Genomic DNA, 8,225 nt, shown 5'->3' on the forward strand with positions numbered 1-8,225 from the left:
AATCTATGCATCAAAAAGAAGAACTTGTGATGTCTTATTTGCTCAAAGTATACATAATTTTTGGTTCTACTAATGAAAAGTTATATGAAGATTTTACTTAGCTCATGTTAAGTGAGTTTGAAATATATATGATGAATGAATTAACATCTTCTCTCAAACTCCAAATTAAGACAAACAAGAAAGGGGATCTTCATTGACCAACATTAGTCCACAAGAAAACTCTGATAGAAGATTGGCATGAAGAAGGTATGTCTATGACCCCATCTTGTAGAATTTGTAAAGGATGAGCAAAGTAGATCTATTGTTTAAAGCTGTATTGAAGCATGATAGAATAATTATTTTATCATACAGCTAGTAGACCAGATTGTATGCTCATTATGTGACCTTGTGCAAGACTTCAATCTAACTTTAATTAATCATATTTTATTGATAACAAATACGTCATAATCTGAATTTTGATAGAAACAAACGTTTAAGATAAGTTGATTAAAACTTAGTTAACACATCTTATTGATAATTATCTTAAGCAAATAGAATCTAAACTAAATTGATTTGACCTTGATAAATCTGTCTATTGCCTCACATGCTTGTCCTTGAACTATCTTGGTTAATGAATTTATCTCTTTAGTTCAAGTGATATGTGCTTGCTTATATTTAGGCAATCTCTTGAGTAAAGTGACTCAACATGCAACTATTGTCATATCTCATATTGAGTCATCTAATTAAAAAATATATATATATGTTGGATGAATGCTTTGTATCTTAAAGAAACTAATGACCTTCCTTCAAGAAAGAAAAATGAGAAATTTCAACTTGAAGGATATCTTCATGTAAGATACACTAAGCATTCACATGCAAACAAGAGAGAGGATCTTTTTCAGCCAAAAGTTCACACATAAGAAATCTAGTTTGGCTTGAAGAACATATAATGAATAGGTAATTTTAGATACCTTTCTCACAAATTAATTGAGCAAAGTCAATAACTTAAATCCTATTATGGCATGATTAAATTCTTTAATTATTAATTTTTGATATCATGTCTATATGTGTATTGACTGACTTATACTTTTAGAAATTGTTTCATGGTTTGCCCAAACTAAAATATATCTTTGCCTATGTTATAACCATGAAATACACAAGTATATGCTTAAAATTTTGATGTAAAATAACTTGTGAGAAGTTATGAATCCTTGAGCACAGTGAAAATGTTGTTTGCATGATATACATCTATATGACACATAAGATTATTTCTTTATTCTGCTCTTTCATGTAAATTACTTGAGAATAACAAAAAGAGAGAGATAAAGAAAAGAAAATAGATATTATTCAAGAGAAGTAAAATCTAAGTAAAGGCAAATACTTCAATCTTGAGGAAAAGCAAAACAAGCATAATATATTTGGGACATTTGTGAGCATTCTTTTGGAAGGGATAAAATCCATAATTAATTACACTTAAACAGGGAGAGTTTAAAGTAAATAGTTTAACCTTTCTATATTGCTCATCATAGGGATGGTGCCAATGGGGAGGCTAGTGGTAGTACCCGGCACTATTTGACCCAACTATTCGGTGTAGGGCATATTAGGGACGGCACAAGAGGGAGGCTAGTGGTAGTACCCGTGCCCCTTTCCAACTCCACCGGATAGGGAGCAAGTAGAGTATAGAACATAGGAAAGTTAAAAATGAAAGACAAAGTAAATGAAAGTATATAAGAAGAATCAAGTCAAATTTTTAATCACTTGAAAACACACTTTAAGGATGAAATCAGTGCAAAATTATATTTAAATAGGGGGAGTTTATTTGAAAAGAATTGATTTTGATCCTTGATATGCTTGTTCTTATTATTTTAATGCATGACTTAACACATAATATATCTTGCATGTGGCATGATGTCTTGAATTATGGGTTCTCAATATTTTGTAATGCTTCATACTTGGACAATTTGATTGAATGTTTGAAATGCTACATAACATCTTTTGTTTGGTATTATTGAAAAGAAATTTTCAGATTTGTCGTTAACAATCATCGTTAAAACCTGAAAGTTGAATAAATTTGTAAAAAGGAGAAGAGAAGGATATCTCTATTTAGGCAAAATGAATTGAGTTGTTTTTATCCTTCATCTTGATTAACTTTGGTATATAATGTTCTAACTCATACCAAAACTCAACATAAATACAAATACTCTGAATATGCTCTTACATGTTTGAAATATGTGTTTTCAAACGTAATGATTTAAGATGAGCTACAATCTGGAAGATACATATCTCAAATTAGGTTTTTAAAAGCCTCAATTGAAAATCCTATGTAATTCAGAATCTGATTTTGTATAAAAGCTTGAACTCCATATGATTTCTAAATAAAATCTTAATAAAAGAAAAACAGAATTAATTTTGATGCCTTTGGTTGATTGCTCCGATACGCATCCGAAACATATCATTTCTTATCTTCAAAGTATACTAATATTGGCCTAAATGATGTGGCTTTCAATGATCTTGATTGCAAGTAAATATTTTTAAATATATGATTTTATTTTGATATTAAAAAAAAACTATTGGACTTCATGTATACATTGCTGAAAAACTGTGATTAAGAAATTGAGTTCTATAAATATATATATTTCAATGATCATCTATATGTTTTTCTCTCCTACATTATTAAAGACAGAATAGAGTGAATGATCTTAAAGCAAGAAATATTTCAGCTCACTCGAATGATTCTAAAAGAAAGAAAATGTAAATGCCTTTGAAAGAAACTGAGCTTCAAATGAATCATTTTCTGATTAATATTTCTATACATTTTTCTCTAAGATTAGGAGAAAGCATAACTTGTTTTTAAAGGATTAGAAAGAGTGATTACTATAAATTTTGAATAATTCTAGATCACTCTACATTCTTGATATCATAAAGTTTCAGGTTTATTCACGTTTAACATTAAAATCTGAAATTCAACAAAAGAAAAGAATGATTAAAGAAGTATGCATCTTTTGAGGGGGAGCTTTAGATATCTTATCCTAAAGTTACTTCAATTTGAAGCATACCTTGATTTTTATGGATTGATTTTGATGAACCTCCTTATAATGCAATACTTGTTTTAATTATAAGTTTATGCCTTGAGAAGAGTTCTATAAAGGTTGTCTTATCTCATACCTTGAGTCTTATGAAAATAAGCTGAAACTTATGGAAAACATATTTTTGAGATTGACAATTTTATTGAACATTATCTTCAAACTCTAAACTGTTAAATGGAATAATCAATTGAGGGGGAGAAAGAAAATTTCAGAAGGAGAGGTATTATGGAACTTAACCGCAAAAATCTTTATGATACATCTTGAGGATTGTTATTTGGTTAATATTTCTTATGCATACATCATGAACCAAATTGCAAGTCAAACAGTTGATCTTAAGAGCCTCTAACTTAATGAAAAAGGGGGAGAATAACGTGTTGAATTTTTTTTTTAGTATCTCTTAGAAAATCTATTTTGAAATTTACTAATGAGTCCAAATTGGCTTGCTCTTTAGAACTTAAATTGTGTGCCAATTCCTATTTTTATGTATCAAATTGTGCTTATTTTCTAAAGGAATAAAAGAAAGTCTTTAAGAGAGCTCTAAGATATATCAAAAATTGCATGAATCCATATTTTGGTATTTGTGCCCCAATGCTCTTATTATCATTAAAGAACTTTAAAGTCATTAAGAATTAATGATCCAACGTGATGATATGTTTTTCAAGTATATGAGTTTTGATCTTATACTCTGAAAATTAATTAAATTGCTCTCATGTTGATAAAATACTTAATATTTTGGGCAAAAGTTCTTAAATGAACAAGCTTTCATACTTATTATTGAAGAGAGGTTAGATTTCCATTCGTGTTTTCCTTGAATATCATTTGTGGGACTTCTTGAATTAACTTAAGAAAGATTCCACCTACACTTGATTAGAAAACTATCTGTGGTATCAAATTAGAAAACTTCTTGAAATCACATTCGATGTGTTCTGCTCTGAAATTATCTTAATTGTCTCTGATCTATGCTCATTAATCTGATTCTAATATTATTGCCTTGAGTTAGATGATTCATATCCTTGCAATAATTTGACATGCAAATCAGAGTACAATAAGAAAAAGAAATATTTGAGTATTCTTATCTTTGTGCTTAATGTTTCACTATCTTTTTGATGATTTCAAAAAGGGGAAGAAATATCTAAGTATATGCTCAATGATGCTTTCTGTTTTGAATTGAATACAAATTAGCTTAAATTGAAATATGTTGATTGTGTTAAGCTGATTAAATCTAAAGCATTATCATGAAGTATGTTCTTAAATATATATGTTTTTACTTCATGCAACTTAGCTATGCATTACTTCTAGAACACAATATATCTTATATTGCATATACTCCAAGTTTTGTCATCATCAAAAAGGGGGAGACTGATGACCCAAAGATTGATTTAAAGATTGATTTTGATGATCACAAAACCTTGAAGTATAAATACTAATGTTTGTGTTGCAAGGAGAAAGATATTTATTTTGCAAGGAACATAGCAAGTTGGAAGAACACAAGAAGGCCTCCAAAGCTCTCAAGAAAAGTTGGAAGAAAGCTACAATTTATTGGCCCAAGTCTCAAGTTCAAAGGATTCAATTTAGAAGAGCAAGTTTTAAGAAAAATTCAAAGGAAAGGCACTCGAGTTGACTCCTACAGTTCCGAGTCGACTCCAAGGAGCAACAGACAGACGGACAGAAAGATTCATCTCAGAACCTGTCAACGAGTCGACTCCTGAAGAGCGCGAGTCGACTCCGATGTTCACCGAGTCGACTCCAGGGTAGTATGAGTCGACTCCTAGGAGTCACAGGCAGAAAAGTCAGAGAGCAGTTTTTGGGTCTGAGATTCGAGTCGACTCCAGTGGAACGCGAGTCGACTCCGATGGTTGGCAAGTCGACTCCAAAGAAAGTGAGAGTCGACTCTCAGAGGAACACAAGGAAAAAGACAGAAGACCAATTTACTGATTCTGAGATTCGAGTCGACTCCCGCAATACGCGAGTCGACTCCTAGACACCGCAACCCAAAGACAGAAGACGGTATTTTCGTCTCTGAGAGGCGAGTCGACTCCAAGACAGTTCGAGTCGACTCCAAGGCAGCGCGACCCCAAAAATGCAGAGGATCAGTTTTCGGGCTCTGAGAGCCGAGTCGACTCCAAGAGAATCCGAGTCGACTCGAGGAAGAAAATCAGAAAGTATGTCCTCTGGATTCATGGGATGAGCCGACTCCGAAGATGCCAAGTCAGCTCCAGATGTTGGCGAGTCGACTCCGGGTTAAGTCGAGTCGACTCCCAGTCAAGGCATGCACTTTAATTCAAATTTAGAACAGTAGCCGAGTCGTCTCCAGTAAAGCACGAGCCGACTCCTGCAACAGGCGAGTCGACTCCTGATCGTGCGAGTCGACTCCGATCCCAACGGTAATATTGTGAGGAAGTGCAGACTGTGTCCAACGGCTCTATTTTTGTCTCTAACGGCTATATTCTTGTTTCCACGCCATCTAAAGCTATAAAAACAAGAAGAGAGCTAGGGGAGAACTTATGGAAGTGGGAGAGAACATTTAGGAAAAAGATTCCAAAGAGATTACACGGAAAATCTCCCATAAGCACAAAAGGGCCATTCAAAGGAAAATAGAGAGAAGAAGAGCATCCAAGTGAATCCCAAAGCTTCCTCTCCATCCGTGTGCTGCCTCGGTGATCTTCTACTTTGGGCAAAATCAGAAGAGGGTCAAGTAAAGAAGAAGCCGAGTTCCTCCATCTACAAATCTGTTTGAGGGCTTCTTCCCTTTACTTTACTTGTTTATATTTGCTATATTCGCTTATTTGAGAAGCTTGTACTTGATTTAAACTCTTGCTCTAAATATCTTGTAACTTGATTCAATCAAGGGATTGAATCAAGGGGTTAAGGTTTGTTGGTGAGCCAAAGGGAAAAACCAACGTTGTAAGGTTGTGGTTGGTGAGCCTTTGGGAAAACCAACTGGGTTGATTGTGAACCCGGAAAACAATCGTTGTAAGGTTGTGGTTGGTGAGCCTCTGGGAAAACCAACTGGGTTGGATTGTGAGCCCGTGAAAACAATCGGGTGGTTCTAGTCGGTGAGCCTGGGAAAACCGACCGAGTTCGTTGTGACCTCGTAAAACAACAAGTTGGGTTGTGAGCTTGTAAAACAACCGGCTGTAATCTGTAGGATTATAGTGAAATTCCCAAGAGGTCTTGGGGAGTGGATGTAGGTGCTGGGGTGCACCGAACCACTATATGTTTGTTGTGTTTGTGATGCTTTTTGTCATTGTCTATCTTGCTCACTTACTTACCTAGATAAATTGCATGCTTAACTCTTATCCGCGCATCCTTTAGTTGCAAGCATATTAAATTTACTTAATCAAGTCTCATTCGATAAATCAACCTATTGCTAAGTTTAAATTCCACTGTGCAACTATACAACTTAGCATAATTAATTGAAAAGTGTTAGAAGTAGCTTAAAAGTTTTATAAGACCCAATTCACCCCCCGCTCTTGGGTTGTATCTACTGGGCAACATTGGTCATCTTGCATGGGTCTCAATTTTACACAGCATGAAATCATGTAATGACCTTTAGGACTGCCTTTGCATGTTAGCTCAAATTATTCAAATTTTTCCTAAATTTCTTAGCAAAGATTATGATTGATGTTGACTTACTTTTGCCATGCCATATCAAATTTAATGTTTGGTTTAGTCAGCATCGTCAAATTTATAGATATAGACCTATCATCTCCTATGTTCATGTATGTAGCACTGTCGCATTTTTGGTAAAAATGACGCAGCGGGATAAGATAGGCGGCATTTATTCAAATGGATCCTCAAAAAAATTTAGATGTTATAAAAATATTGTTGGAATGGTGGCTAAAACAAAAGTTTAAATAACGTAGTAGGAGATTCAATCTCTTGGCACAAGAAACGTTTAACAAACTTTTTTGTGCCTCCCACTACTGTTTTAGCCGGTAGTAGCAATCTGCTGCGTCCAAAATGTTGGTGTTTTTTTTCATTTGGTTGTTGGATAGACAAGAAATGATGGGTGACAAAGACAACTTGTCGGTGACAAAAAAGATCATGAGAGGGTTTTGCATAGATTGGAGATTAGATTGTTAATTAATATATAGATGCAAAGAGTGTTAATTTGCAGTAAAAAAGTATAACATTGAGAACAAAAGGTATGGAAATGTAAGGGCCACAAGATGGTACATTCATTCATAATTTACAGGAGGAAGGAAAAAGGTCTGCAAGATGGTCAATGAAGGTAAAATTGGAGATCATCAAGTCTCTAACACAACCATTTAGGGGCCTTCCCAATAAAAGTTAGCTAGCTATCACTTGCTAGAAGAAATGGGTATACCAACACTTCATGGGTTTTTTTTTTATACCAATAAAATTTGTCTTAAGGACCTAACTTGTATAGAACAGGCATGGCCTGACCAAAACCAATTTACAATATTAAACCCAACCCAAGATATCACATCTAATCTAATTCTCGAATTCGATGCTAATCAAACTTACATTAGAACATTTTAAATTGATTGTATTAGTGTGCATCCAAATTTTAGACACAATGTTAATTAATTGGACGGAATCAGACTATTAGCTTTGGACTTAAAAATATTTTAAAAATATTTGCAACCACTCTCCCATATTATCATTTTGTCCTTTTTACAAGAAAATCCACCTCAATCTACAACTACGGAGTATTAAGAGAGATGTAAAGTAGAAAGTCTTATGTTGGTAGTCAAGGATCAAATAATAGTAATTTTATTGCAAAGGCAACAAGATAGCAAGTATTTATTATTTAAATGCATGTTGCACGCACAATATATTGTACTAAAGTGTGAGTTGCGTCCGTCTTTCAATTTATCTGCTTTATCTTTTTTTTTTTTTTAGGATAGTCAACAATAGCATTCAAAGAAAAGTCTATTCAAAGAAAAATATTTTATTTTCTTAGTTTGAATGTTGGTAAAATCATGTTCGACTATTTAATTGTCTCTTTTGTGACTATCTATAAACGATCTTATCTTTTTCTAAACTCTAGCCCATTGATTTGATTCTAGCATTAGTTTTCAAGTAAGAGTTCACTCCAACAAAAATATGCTAATGATATATCAATGTTAAAATCATATCATATTGATTATACTCAACAATCTCTTCCATTCTAATGTGCAATCTATCTTATCT

This window comes from Phoenix dactylifera, chromosome 1, assembly GCF_051530095.1.
Source record: "Phoenix dactylifera cultivar Ajwa chromosome 1, Ajwa_hap1_PhDact_Kaust_v1.1, whole genome shotgun sequence".
NCBI lineage: Eukaryota > Viridiplantae > Streptophyta > Magnoliopsida > Arecales > Arecaceae > Phoenix > Phoenix dactylifera.